Source organism: Sus scrofa, chromosome 18 (assembly GCF_054392235.1).
Source record: "Sus scrofa isolate SSC_HxYL_T2T_F1_AM1 chromosome 18, Sscrofa_HxYL_maternal_Yorkshire_Landrace_v2.0, whole genome shotgun sequence".
Lineage (NCBI taxonomy): Eukaryota > Metazoa > Chordata > Mammalia > Artiodactyla > Suidae > Sus > Sus scrofa.
The window spans coordinates 13430096-13445075 of NC_139400.1; the positions used below are offsets into that span (position 1 = coordinate 13430096).

A 14980-nucleotide genomic window follows, 5' to 3' on the forward strand; every position below is an offset into this window, starting at 1 on the left:
GTAAAAAACAAAACTCCATTTTGCTAACCACAGAGACTGAAGTCCTAGGGTCTGGAATTGGAACTCAATCAGTACATCTGCATAAAGTGACAGTCTCGATTTAATATATTCTGTTCAATATCATTAGCTAGTTTTAAACTTACCTATAATTGTCATCACTGTGTTAAGAAATGCATAAACCCTTCGCTAAAATTCTATAAAATAAGTAAGTGACCGCCACGTTCCCCTAGCATCTCCAGTGGCAAATTTTGAAAGGACAGGCTCGTCTATGAAAGCAAGTTGCTTTGTATTCACACAGAAGCCCGATAATACAGATTTTTATATGACATTTATCATGCTCTTCATTTTTCCCCAGTGCCCAGGTGAATTTTTTATTCGAACAAAACAAATTCTGCAGTCATAACATGATAATAACCTGCAGCGCTACTCAAAATAAAACCTTCCATGTAAGCATTTAAAAAAAAATTTATCACGGGATACATTCCAAGTCAAATACAGAACAATCAAAGAGGATTCAAATCCCTTAACACAAAGCCAGGGAAGCTGGCCATTCCGACTGCTTCATCTACAGAAGCTGGGCTTTCACACCGTCTGAAAAAACCTAAGCGTATAATCAGCTCTGGCTCCAAAGAAAAACAAACAAGGGAGGCCACTCAGGACAGTGAAAGTTTTAAATCATTACCTTAAAAAAAAAAAAAAATGTCCCCAGCTTTGGTGACACACGTGACGGAGGACACTGGACGTTTAGGGCGTGCCGGGGTGGTGACTTCCTCCATTCCTGTTGCACGGCGATGACCAGCACGCATGAGCCGTAACACCTGCATCACGACGCATAATTACCATTTCTTTTTGCGGCGAGAACATTTAAGAGCTACTCTCTTGGCTACTCCCGTTCAGGTGTGCTGCAGGATTAGCTGTCACCACCAGGCTTACAGCCCCTCTCTATTTGGTCATCTTACAGCTGGAACTTTGTGCTTTTGACCAGTGTCGCCCACCCCGCCATCCCTCTGCGCTCTGTTTCAGCTTTTTGAGATATTCCACAGGCAAGTGGTATCACACAGTATTTGTCTTTCTCTGTCTGACTTAGCTTGTCTAGGCTGATACCTCCAATGCGAGGATGTCTGAAGCCTTCTCTTTCTTTTTCTTTTTTTTTTTTTTACTATAAAACTTTTCCTTTGAGTCTCAGGCAGGAAGATGATGATGGCGGGCCGCCCCGCTACAGCAAAAAAGCTCGGAATAAATTGCCTCCGTCCATCCCCATTCGGGTGTTCTTTGTCTATTTCCACAAGGTGTAGGTTCACCTCCTCGCAGTTTGATTTGTAAAGCACCGTCACCCTTCTCAGAGAAAGATGACCCTCTGAACGATTCTGGAAAAAAGCAGACTTTCCCATTCTGCGTGAAGCAGTTCTTGGAGGAAGCAAAAGTGACTTATCTTCCAGAGGCAAGATGAGTTATTTACTGAAAAATAGCTAAGATCTGGAACCAACCAGACAGCTTACTTGCTAAAACTAACAGCTGGCTCATCAATACTCACTTTGAGAAATCCATCTTTCTGGGCCCACCTACCCAGAGCTATCACAGACTCTGTCCAGTACCAGGTACCCTCCTTGCCAGATCCTCCTTAAATCACTCGGCCCAGGCCCCCAACTCATAAACAGAGGCCTAGATCCCGTCTTCTAGATAGTACGAAGGCTCTGTCTGTCAAGATAGTGTTCTCCTGGAGGTCCCTGGTGGCCTAGTGGGAGCTGGCAGTGGCTCAGGCTGCTGTGGTGTGGGTTCAATCACTGGTCCAGCAACTTCTGAATGCCATGGGTATGGGGGAAAAAAAAGCAAAAAAACAAAAAACAAAACAAAACAAAAAAAAAAACAGATGGCATTCTCCCTTACTACAGGAAGTTTAAGAAATTTAGTTTTGCTTGTCTGATGCATGTAATGGTGCTTATTAGGAAACTGACAGTCGATGACCCTGGAGAATCTGCAAAGATCCAGGCAAGACCTTCTTGCTGCCCTGGTCTACAGTACCCCCTAGGGACAGCGCATCCTCGGGACCCTAGAGCTGCACGCAGGGGTCCGAGCTATGATCTCTCTCTTTGTCCGGTTCCCAAATGCCAAGTTTACTTCATCCCCCAGGGTAAGAAGCCCTCTTTCGGAATCCTCTGATTACATGCCAATTTGAACACGCTTTTCTTTGACAGAAGCATGTCTTTGTTTTAGTTTTTCGTCTGTTCTTACCTCCATTTTCCCTCTGTTCTCCACACTTTCTATTTGAATCTAGAAGAGGCAATTTGCAGGGAAGAGAATGGGTCTGGGGCTGCTAAGTCTGCCCTTGTTTGACTCCAAGGCTGGTGCAGTCTTACAGAGAAGCTGATAGGTGATACAGGTCTCTAGTCGTTACAGGTATTGGTCTGTAGTTTCCTGCTCTTATAATGCCTACATCTGGCTTTCATATCAGAGGAATACCAGCCTCTTAAAATGAATTGGGGAGTGTTTTCTCCTCTTCTGTTCTTTTGGAAGAGTTTGTAAAGAATTAGCATTGGTTTCATAATGTTTGGTAGAATTTGGAGACTGTACTTTTTCAGGTAGGAAATTTTAATGACTAATTTAACTTTTTTCTTTGTTAAAGTCTCTTCAGATTTAAAAAAAAATTCTTCTGAGTCAGTTTTGGCAGGTGGCATCTTTCTAGAATTTTTTCCATTTCATCTAAGTTATCTAGCTTATTGGCATACAATTTATTCCCTCTTATTCTTTTTATTCCTGTAAGGACGGAAGCAGCGTCTCCTCATCATTCCTGTTTTTATTAGTTTGAATCTTCTCTTTCTTTTTCTCAGTTAATCTAGCTGTGTCAATTTTGTTGATCTCCAGAAGGCCAACTTTGCTTTTGCGGATTCTCTGTTTTTCTCTTCTCTACTTCATTAATTTCCGCTCTAATTGTTATCACTCCTTCCTGCTGCTCACTTGGGCTTAGTGTGCTCTTCTCCTAAAGTTAGGTTATTGATGTGAGCGCCCTTCTTTTTCAATGTAAGGATTTACAACCATACGTTTCTAAGGACCGCTTTAGAGCCTTGTTTGGATACACTGTGCCTCATGCTCATTCATCTCAAAGTATTTTCTAATTTCCTTGTGACGTCTTCTTTGACCCACTGGCTATTTAGGACTGTGCTGTAAAGTTTCTACGTGTATATGAATTTCCCCAACTTCCTTCTGTTACTGATTTCTCTGAGTGAGTACAAGGAGCGCCCAGGGCTGAGGACTAGCTGACCCTTGAACAATGGAGGTTTGAACTGCATGGGTCCTCTTCCAGGCGGATATTTTCCAACAATCAGTCCTGCAGGGCTACCCGGTCCACTGCTGGTGGACTCCACAGATGGAGAGAAACCGTGCAGAGGCTCAGCTGTACGTTATACCAGGACTAATTATTCAAGGGTCAACTGCTACTGTATCTCTGATTCTAGATTGTCACCTCTGACCAGCAGGATTGGACAAACCCTGCAAAGGACTCACTTGATGAATCCAGCCTCATCATCTACAGGCTTGAGGACTCTTTCCTTAATATCCTTCCAAACCACCCTTGCATGATTTAGCATTTGGAATATGGAATTTTTTAAGAGACATCTGAAAAACGTGGCCTCAAGACCGGATGGACACAGCCTTATAAGAAACTGTTAAGTAGCACAACAGCAAAATCTCAAGGGTTTGATCCTGGCCCTTCCCCAATCTCCCTGCCACCTTCAAAAAAAAAAAAAAAAAGACAAGACATTTTCTAATCCTTGAAAATTTTTTGTGTTGAGACCTTCAAGCTGAACATTGATTAGAATTCTCTAAAAGCAGGTATTCATTGGAAGAAAGAGCTTCCATCAAAGACTTTCAGATCAGGCGGACGTCTGCAAGAAGCAGACAAATCAACCAAGACCCACTGAACAAGATTCAGATAATCTGACAGAGTTCCCCGGTGACCGAGTGGTTAAGGATTCAGTGTTGTCACTGCAGGGACTTGGGTTCAATCCCTGGCCCGCAAACAGGTGCCTGCTCCAGGAGCAGCCAAAAAAATAAAAAACTTATAGAAGTTTAAAGAATAATAAAAAATAGTATTCAAATCCTCTGTATATACATAAATGCAAGTCATTTGAAAAAAAAGATTCAGATAATCTGAACCACACAGTCTCAAGCTTCAATTTTCATGGTTTTGTTTTTCTTTTCTCTTCATTCCCTGGAAGGTTCTGGATCATTTTGGCTATTAACTACAGTGCTTGTGAGCTCCTGACCATTAATATATGATTCTGCCTCCTTTGCTAATCCTTGAGATGCGCCTCAGTGAGAAATAGAATTCATTCATCGTTGAGCCAAAAAATATCATCACGCGAACCATTTAGTCTGTGTTCCGTGTTTCTGTGCCACCTTTCCTTTGAGACGACTTGCTTTTAACAAGTCAGTTGAGTTCCTTGGTAATTGGATTCAAGTAAGAAGCACTTCTGAGCTCGCCAGCAACACAACAGGACGGCCAGCCAGAAGTGCCAAGTCCTCTGGCGTACTGAACCCAGGAAACGCGCTTTCTCCACCGACTGGGGTCTCAAGTGCCTTTCAGAGGCGGTGCCTTGGTGAGTGAACTTTTTACACAAAGTCTGTAAAAGAGCCAGGGAGAGGCTGCCGACCGTGTGCGAGCCGGCTCACGTTCTCAGCTCTTACGTGAGGGGCTCGGCTCAGGCTCCGCGGCCAGCTGAGCCCACACGTGACACCGCGGGGCGACCCTCACGCACGAGGCCAGCCCGCGAAGTATGAATTTTCTTGCTCGAGGTCAACCTGCAGTCTATCCTTTCGTCAGTGGGAATTCGGATTGCCTCTGGTGTTTCCACCTTATGCATCGTGCTGCTGCTGTAACCGTTACTGCAGGTCTCCTGGCGCACCTGTCAAAGCAGTTCTCCTGACTACACACCCAGGATAGGATGGCGTCCGATCGCCACAGCTGCAGAGGTTGAACCTACACGAAAACACGACTCTCTTCTTCGAAAGTCACTGTCCCAGATGATGTTCCGACCAGCAACGAGAACAAGTTCGCGGCTCGAGTCCTCGCTCCCCTGTAGGACACCAGCTTCCTTAAGGCTGGCAATCTTCTCACCAGTGAGATGGAACAGGTCTTCGGTCGTCACTGGCCATTTGTGTGCCCCGTCCACTAAAAGGTCCATTGGTGTCTTCGGACCAACTTTTATCTTTTTCTGTTTTATAAAAAGTAAAGTTTTAATATATTCTGGTAATCATACTTTACGTGTCGCAAGAATCTTCTCAGTTTGTGGGGCTTTTCCCCAGTTTTATAACGCTTTTTCATGAATAGAAATTACTGTTAAAGTAACTAAATTTATCATTCCTTTAATTCATAGTGAGCATTTCTGGGTCTTGTTTTTTTTAAAAAAAAAAAAAACAAAAAACAACTTTATCCTAAGCAACCTAAATGTCCATCAACAGAGGAGTGGGTAAAGAGGACGTGGCACATATATGCACGGGAATATGACTCAGCCACAAAAAGAATGAAATCATGCCCTTTGCAGCAACATGGATGGAACTAGAGATGCTCATACTAAGTGAAGTGAGTCAGGGAAAGGCGAATATTATATGAGATCTCTCATACGTGGAATCTAATAAAAATGATACAAAAGAACTTACAAAATAGAAACAAACTCACAGATTTCAAAACCTATCTTGTGGCTACCACAGGCGAAACCAGGAGGGCCGGGAAGGGAGGGAGGAATTGGGAGAATGGGAGTGACATACACGCACTACTGTATAAAACAATGTAATTAACAGGAGTCTACTGTGTGGCACAGGGAAACCTACTGAAGCGTTTGTAATAATTTATATGGGAAAAAGAACGAATATGTATAACTGAATCACCTTCCTGTACCCCTGAAATTAATACGTCACTGTAAGTCAACTATATGCCAGTAAAACTTAATACAATAAACAAAAGCAAGAACCCTTTATCATAATCAAAGTCAAAAAGATACCGCACATTTTCTTTTCAAAAATTTTATTTACTTATTTATTTATTTACTTTTTTTTTTTTTTTTGGTCTTTTCTAGGGCCGCACCTGCAGCACATGGAGGTTCCCAGGCTAGAGGTCTAATCGGAGCTACAGCTGCTGGCCTATACCACAGCCATAGCCACACCACAGCTCACAGCAACACCAGATTCTTAACCCACTGAGCAAGGCCAGGGATTGAACCCGCAACCTCACGTTTCCTAGTCAGATTTGTTAACCCCTGCGCCACGACGGGGACTCCTCAAAAATTTTAAAGAAAAGTTTAAGTCCTAAAGCCATGTTAAGTCCTTGTCCATTTCTATGTGACGGGTGGCCAGGAACCAGACAGGAATCAGAACCCCAGAGAAGTCTCACGCCATCTCTTTCAGAGGTCCAGGGTATCTCTGGACTTGTGTTACGCCCCAAACAAACCTAAACGGTGACCTCTGACAAGAGCAGATGGTTTCCTGCCTGATCCCCCAGGTGAGAGCTGTGTGACCACGCAGCTCTGCTTTTATCAAAGGAGACAGGATGCATGCCTGGAGGAACGTCACAGCCGACTCTCTGAGCTGCACCCAGAGTTTGTAATCCTATGCAGCAAACCAACCTGGCAAAGCCTCACCAGATAGAGCTGTGTGTGACACCGCCACCTTGTGGTCATATCCTCTTCTAGGACCACAGACCGCAGAGGATGGGGAGGGTGCATGAGGGGGAGACGTTTCTGGCCAAAGAGCCTCTCTGTCCCTTGGCCCCTAGGCTGTTTCCTCCCTGCAGCAGCCAAACTCAACATTTGCATATCAACTGCTTTGCCTGGAGACCAAAAAAGCACACTTTTAGCCATTTGCTTAGTGTACCCCACAAACCTGCACCTGACATCTGCCAACCACAGATGCCACAGAGCCCAGGCTCACAGAGCCCAGGCTCCTGCCCTTTGGAACTCTCTGACCCAGAGTCTCTCCATGGAGCTGCTAGACACGGAATACCCCTCCTCGATTTCTTTGTCTCCTGGGGGCTCCCTTGTCCTTCCCCTTTCTAAGGGTGGCCCCACGAGGCAGCCTCTGGAAGGGGTCACTCCTCTAGGGACTCCTACCTTTTGCAAACCCAGCAAAGCATCACCCAACTAAAGCTGTGTGTGACACCACCACCTGGTGGTCATATGAAGCAATACAGACGAGCTGCTACCTGGCCAGCTTGGTTTCCCAAGGAGTTCTGGAGTGACAGGTCACTGCAGGAGATGTCACGTGTCTGAGACAGAAATGGCACGTCTCCAAGCAGCAGCAGGAGGAGGATGAATTTATCCTATTCCCCTGGCTTCCTCCTGGCGTCTGTTTGTAACTGGTCAGCATCCATCTGGCAGGGAGTTAAGTCCTCTGCATAACCTCCCTGCATAACGGGGCCCCTCTGAGCCACTCAAAATACCAGCAGTGACAGGAGAAGCCAGAACTGCTGGATGTGCAGCTGCTTGGTGGCAGCAAAGGGGAGGGAGATTGGTCAGCTCCGGCAGCCAAGACACATGGGTCCGAGCAAAATCTGTTGGCGGCTGAGGGTAGGATGTAGCTGTGTGTCCAGGAAGCAGATAAGAGAAATTAGAAAGTCATGTAAAATGCATTGGGTACCTTTATTTACGATACAGTGTTGAGAAGGAGAAAAAAAAGCAAATTTCAAAAAAAATTTACAGAACGATCACCTCGGTTTGGGCATGCATTTTTCATTCCACGCTTTTCCCAGCCCATGGAAACTGTTTACAGTGATTAGCCTGGGGAGTGAGGGATTTCCCATTGTCACTTCTTTAATTAAAAAGGACCCTTATCTGATTTAAGAAAAAATGGAATGTGCATGACTTAAAAATTGCCTATGATCTAGTCTCCAGGTGCTGGATATCGAGTCCTATCAAATACGGAATATGCCTTGATTTTTCTTCAAAAGAGACATTTACCATGACCTCCTAAAATGATCAACTCTGGAGTTCCCGTCGTGGTGCAGTGGTTAACGAATCCGACTAGGAACCATGAGGTCGCGGGTTCGGTCCCTGCCCTTGCTCAGTGGGTTAACGATCTGGCGTTGCCGTGAGTTGTGGTGTAGGTTGCAGATGCGGCTCGGATCCCGTGTTGCTGTGGCTCTGGCGTAGGCCGGTGGCTCCAGCTCCGATTCAACCCCTAGCCTGGGAACCTCCATATGCCGAGGGAGCGGCCCAAGAAATAGCAACAACAACAACAACAAAAGACAAAAAAAGACAAAAAAAAAGACAAAAAAATAAAAAAATAAAATGATCAACTCTGCAGCCGGGAAACAAAATACGTGATACCATCGCTCTCCAGCAGGACAGCAGTCACTGCCCCCAATCATGCCGTGTCCCCCCCAATTATGCCCTGACCCCCCCTCAATTATGCCGTGTCCCACCCTCAGTTACGTCATGTGGCCCAATTATGCTGTGTCCCCCCAATTATGCCATGTCCCCCCCCCAATTATGCCATGTCCACCCCCCGAGAAGTCCCACCTGCTTTTCATCAATGACTCCACAAACTCCCGTAAACTAGCCCAACCCTCATCTGCAGAATGGGCCAGCCTGGGTGCTGGGCAGAGAAATCTCCAAATCAAAGCCTATACATACAACTCCTCAAGAAAGGGCTGGGAGGAGGTTTCCAGAAAGTCCAAAGGACCATTGGCAGATCTTAAGGGAGTTTTTCAGAAACAGAGTTGGAGAACAGTACGCGGAACATGAAGAGATCTTGGGAGAGAATGAAACACATGGGGGGAAACTACTGGCACCAGGGTCCCTGGAAGAGCAGAGGAACCCAGACTCCTGAACCCAGACCCCGATCGTGGGGTATATCCATGAACTCTGGCTGATGTAATGGGGATGCTTGGGGGGGGGCTGGCCCCATTTCAAGGTGATTGCTGAATTTATTTTTTCATTCTTTAAGTGTTTTTTTTTTTTTTTTTTTTTTTTTTGATTTTTAGGGCCTCACTTGCGGCCTATGAAAGTCCCCAGGCTAGGGGTTGAATCGGAGCTACAGCTGCTGGCCACAGCCACAGCAACGTGGGATTTGAGCCGTGTCTGCGACCTACACCACAGCTCACGGCATCGCTAGATCCTTAACCTACTGAGCAAGGCCAGGGATCGAACCCGCATCCTCATGGTTCCTAGTCAGGTTCTTAACCCACAACGGGAACCCTGGACTCGGTGTAATCTTGGGACAAAGCAAGAGCAGGAGATGAGGCTGGGAATGCCTGGCTTGGAACCTGTCAGATGTTGAATGCCAGCTCGAGTGTATATTTCGAATCAGATTTCAGTGCACGTTTGTCCTGGTTTCTGTTTTCTTGTAGTTCCTTGTGCAGAAAAACCCCAAGAGCACGGCCATGTGGTTGGTCTGCCTCTCGGGTTCCCTAACCTGCTCTGCCTTTAACGTCCTTGGCTCCGTCTAGAGGCCTAGGATCCCCGATGGCTGCGTTCTCCTTGCCTCGTGATCACAGGGGCTTCGTTAAACGCCCGCGGCTTGCAGAGTCCACCCTGCATTCGAAGGGCGCCGCCTGCGTGCTTCCTCCCAGCCTGCCCAGAGTCCAGAGGAGTGGGAGGGGCCCCTGCATTGTCCCCACTGTGCCAAGAAGAGCGCCTAAGCTCACACTGGGTCATGGTCATGCCACCCAGGGAAGAGAAAAGAAAACCGTTTTGATGAGAGACACTTAGATACTCAGGATGTTTTGGAGACAGCGCTTTAAGTGCCTTTTCCGATGGAGCTGTGCACTGACACTTTCAAAGCTTTCCTTGAAGCCAGTCAAGACACAGAGCTAGAAGTTCCCACTGTGGCTCAACAGTAATGAATCTGACTAGTATCCATGAGGACTCAGGTTCGATCCCTGGCCCCGCTCAGTGGGTTAAAGATCCCATGTTGCTTCCCGCCGTGGTGTAGGTTGCAGATGTGGCTCGGACCCCATGCTGCTGTGGTTGTGGTATAGGCTGGCAGCTGCAGCTGCAGCTCCGATTTGACTCCTACCCTGGTAACTTTCAGCTGCTGCAAGTGTGGCCCTAAAAAACAAACAAACAGAACACATAGCGATTTGCCTACTGAACATGAAAGAGCACTGGGCCCTCGAGCTCCGTGAATAGACAATCGCTGGGAAATGCCCGCGGCTCCCTGGTGGTTGTCCTGCTGCCTGTGGGTCCCCTCCCCAGGGGAGGGTGCATGCTCTGAGGGAGGAGAGGCACGTGATTTGGGACTGTCACTTAGGATGACAAACAGGTGCATCTTAGGAAGCGACCCCAGCCCTGGCACCTGACTACGGCAATGTCTGAATCTTCTACAAACTCAATAAAACACGTTCAGCCAAAATTAGGAACCGGACCCAGAGACCAAAGAAGGTCACAGCCAGTCTTGGGCTCATGGACGGAACCAGGAACAGAAGCCTCTACTCAGCTGTCCAGCCTGGGACACTTGCCGCTACAAGAGTTTCCATATCCATTTGGAGAGAATGACCAATCAATGTACAGGAGACACGGCCGACAGCAAAGGGCGATGCTGTGAATAAGGACCCCAGAACCAAACTGGTCTGGGACAAACTCCGACACAAGGCACCCTACTGTGAGACCACCACCCACCTCCTCCGACGGACAAGCAGAGGCCACCGTTCCGACTGTACCTGTCCCACCCTGTCCTCAGTCTGATCACCTCATGGCCTCAGGCAGGCCACCTGCTGGGCCTGATAACTAGCCACCGCTTTCCCATCCTGCCAAACACAGGCATAGGCGTGCGTGCACACCACACGTGCACCCAGGCACACACACATCCAGGCACACACAGGCACTCGCACACTGGCATGTGTACTGGGCACATCCTTCGGACCCACCGGAGCCAACCCCAGTTTCTCACGTTCTTCACAGTAGATCAAGCCCCGCCCCCCCCATCTTTATTTGCCTTCAGGAGCAGAGCTGAGACTTCGCTAATGCTGCCGAACCAGAGATCCTGTGGTTTGCAGCTTACGAACCAACAAGCAGGGTGGGCAGATGGCCAGCAAGGGAGAAAAGCCTGGGGGCAGTGAGGCCATGCTTTCCTCTCCCACAAGCTCCCGAGTGTCTCCTGACCTTCAAAGACCCTCCCTTCCTCACAGCTGTGCACAGCTGGGTGAGAAAATGGCCCACTCACCACTCACCCACCTGCACCTGGCAGGTCCCCATCCCACATGCACCCTGGCAGGATCCTGGCAGTCCAGCCATGGGACGCCTGCCCTTGTTTGGCGTTGAGAAGCCATGTGGCCAGAGATCTGACCGTGGACCCGCTCTCCTCCTCTGTAAAATGGGCACAGTCCACCGGCTAGACCTGCCTCTGCAGGTTGTTAGGGGAACAAAACAAAAATATAGACGATGCAAGCAGTTCAGCTGCTGTGCAGGGCTCTCTGTGCTGAGCTGCTCTCCGCCTGCCCACCCTCCTGCCCAGTCCTGCCCAGTCCCGCCCAGTCCTGCCCGGTCCTGCCTGCTCCCGGCTGCAGCAGAGGTGCTCCTGGTGGCTTTGGGCTGGGGGACTCTGACAGTGGCCAGCCCAGACTGGGCAAGTGGAGAACAAGGCAAGACTTTTAAGCCAGAAAAACACTTGGCATTGGAAATAGGCAAGGGGAGTCCTGAGGACTCCAAACCTAACTTGCTTGGACTTCTGACTGTCGGCCTGTAAACTACTTTCCTTCCCAGCCCCTCTCCCCCGAGTAACCATAAATCCAATTTAAGTTTTTAGTCTGGACTGCAGTTCTTTGTTGTTGCTGTTGTTGCACCCATGGCATGTGGAAGTTCCCAGAACAAACCCGCTCCACAGCAGTGATGATGCCAGATCCCCTTAACTTAACTGAGCCACCAGGGAGCTCCTGCTTTTTTTCCTTTTTTCACCACAACAGCAGCACACGGAAGTTCCCAGGTCAGTTAACGTCAAGCTACTCCAAATCCAAGCTGTAACTCTGACCTACACCTACACCACAGCCGTGGCAATGCTAGACCCTTAACCCACTGGGCCACAGTGGGAGCTCATTTTTTGTTGCAGTGTCCGTGATTGGTGATGTTGTGTTAATTTCTGCTGTGATTCAGTTACACACATGTATATACATTATTTTAATATTCTTTTATCATGGAATATTGAATATAGTTCCCTGTGCTGTGCAGTACAGTCTTGTTTATGTTGACTGCAATTCTTGAAGGAAAGGCCTGGAATGGGTTGTCAAGTCCCACAAAACACTCAAGTGAGCTCTTGGCGAAGTCCCCCTGTGTAGACTGTTAAGCAAACTTGCAACGTGATGATGCGAGTTAAGTACTATTTATCCCCTCACAGTGCCTTCCACTTGCAAATTAGGTCTAAAGGACTTGTAAGATGCTAGTCCCCTCTGAGTTCCAGCCGCTAAATCATTTTCCAAAATACTGAACGTAATTAAATTTTGTTTGGAGAGCAGCTTGGGTTTCCACTTGGGATCATTCGTGTGTGACTCATCATAAAGCTAGAAAGCTAAAGGTTTGGGGTTTTGTTGCCCGAATCACCTGGTATCTACAGCAGTAGGTCAACATCCTGGAATAATAATCTAACCGGGACTTTTCCCAGACCTGGGTACGGAAGCAGCTGGTTTCTCTGCATTTTCACCGACGCCTTGCACGCACAGGACAGGCTGACTAATCCGCGACGATAACCTGCGGCAACATCTCCCGCGGGAGGATGCGGAGGGGAGCGGGGTTCACCTTCCACGCTCCCGGATCGGGCTGCTCTTACAGCGCCTTAGACCTAAGAGGCGTGTGTCTCCACCCTGCCGCTGCCCGGCGCCGTCCTCACAGCCTGCCCGCACCCTCTCCAAGCCGCTGTCCTGTTCCGCAGCCGCACCACCGCCCAGCTGCCGCCGCCACCCTCCCCCCGCCCCCACTAAGAGTCACCTGCTTCCCGTCCCCTCAGTCCTGCTGACTGTTAGTGATGAATGGGGTCAATGCGCTCAGCGCCGTCCTCCCAGGTAACCTTCCGCACAAGCTCGGACTGGCTCTGCGCGTACTTGCCCACATCCAGAGTCCCCCACACACGAGAATCCCAGGAACGTCTACAAGCCGGGAGCAGAGGGATGGAGGTGATTATAGGCAGGGCATTGAAAAGAAGAAAGGAGAGTTGGGGGTTTTTTGGCCACGCTGGCGGCAAGCAGAAGTTCCTGGGGCAGGGATCAAACCTGAGCTAGAGCAACGACCTGAGATGCTGCCGTGACAACGCCAGAAAGGAGTTATTTATTTTTTTTTTAAGTATAGTTGACTTACAATGTTTCATCACTTTCTACTGTACAGCAAAGTGAGCCAGCCACACATACACACACGAACTTTATTTCATACTATCTTCCTTCATGTTCTAACCCAAGAGACGGGGCACAGCTCCCTGTGCGGTACAGTGGGACCCCACCTCTTGTCTGCTTCAAGTGTAATACGTTGCATCTACCAACCCCAAACTCCCCGTCTGGCCCCTTCTCTCCCCCCTCCCCCGTGGCGAACCCAAGTCTGATCTCCACGTCTGTGACCTGTCAGAAAGGAGAGTTTGAATGAAGAAATTGAGAGAAAAGAAAAATGAAGGTAGGAAGGAAGACTAAGGTGGAGCCAGAAATGCAGCTGGAAGACAGGCGTCCCCGGAGAGCCTGCTGCTGGAATCCTCCGAGGACCTTCGCAGGAGGGGCTCATCAGCCAGGCCAGGGGACATGGCATTCACAGCGCTCCGGGTGGAACTGTGACGTCACCCAGGGAACAGCAGCGAATGGAAAGCTAGAGCCGCCAGTCTCTGCGCGGAGCTGCGCCTACGTGTCATCACCACAGGCCCGGGCAGGCAGGGACAGGCGAGCTGTGATGCTGCGGATGAGAGCAGAGCTGGGTACTACCATCCAAGGACTGAGAGCACTCCGGGAGCACAGCCAAGGCCCCTTAGAGGTACCTATCCCTGCCCAAACCAGCCCCAGACTCGTGGATCCAAATACGGGAAGAAGAGAAGTCGAAACATATCACTCAGATGACCAGAATCCCATGATCACCTCACACAGGGTCAGAAACCATCTGAAGTAACTGGTCCCACTTCCTTGCTTGTTCAATTAATAAATGAGCAGATAAACAACAATACTGGAAGGTAAGATAAAACTCTCTCCAAAGTTCTCCATCATCCATTAGAAAGATGCAGAGAAGGATATGGATCTCTCAATATCCAGCTTTCTTAAGCCCCTCTTAAGAGCTTTATCACATTTCCTTACTTGCTTTATTTTGGGCAATTTAAAGTCAATCAAGAGAGTTCTCTTATGGTATGTCAGGTCAAGGATCCAGCTTTCTCACTGCAGTGGCTCAGGTCACTGCTGTGGTGAGGGTTTGATCCCTGGCCTGGGAACTTCCACATGCCATGGGCACAGCCAAAAAGAAAAAATAATAATAATAAAGTCAATCAAGACATTGAAAATGATTACCATGGAAGACTCTACCCCATGGAGCACCCTATCTACGGAGCACCCTACCCTAGTTAGATGAAGCCGCATTGCCCCGATTAAAATGTACTGACTTCCAAACACAAAAGTATTGTAACTAAACAAACTAAATAAATACATTTCCTAAAAGTACCTTGCACTCTGGCTCCTTGGTTAATCTTATCTTAGCCTTGTGATGGCCTTTATGCTGGGTCATGTTTACTTAATAAATGTACTACAGGCGTTCCTGTTGTGACGCAGAGGAAACGAATCTGACTAGGAACCATGAGGTTGCGAGTTCGATCCCTGGCCTCGCTCAGTGGGTTAAGGATCCAGTGTTGCTGTGAGTTGTGGAGTAGGTTGAAGATGAGGCTCAGATCCCACGTTGCTGTGGCTGTGAAGTAAGCCAGCAGCTGCAGCTCTGATTCAACCCCTAGCCTAGGAATTTCTATATGCCTCAGGTGCAGCCGTAAAAAGAAAAAAACAAAAACAAATAAAAACCCCAGTAATCTGGGAGTTCCTCTTGTGGCTCAGTAG

The 14980-nt window shown here is 48.1% G+C and overlaps 1 protein-coding gene across 1 annotated transcript in view; it reads right to left on the reverse strand.

Moving 5' to 3' along the window:
- ACTR3B (actin related protein 3B) overlaps positions 1-14980 on the reverse strand; it is a 271775-nt gene that overhangs the window by 14277 nt on the left and 242518 nt on the right. The gene's annotated exons all lie outside the window — the stretch shown is intronic.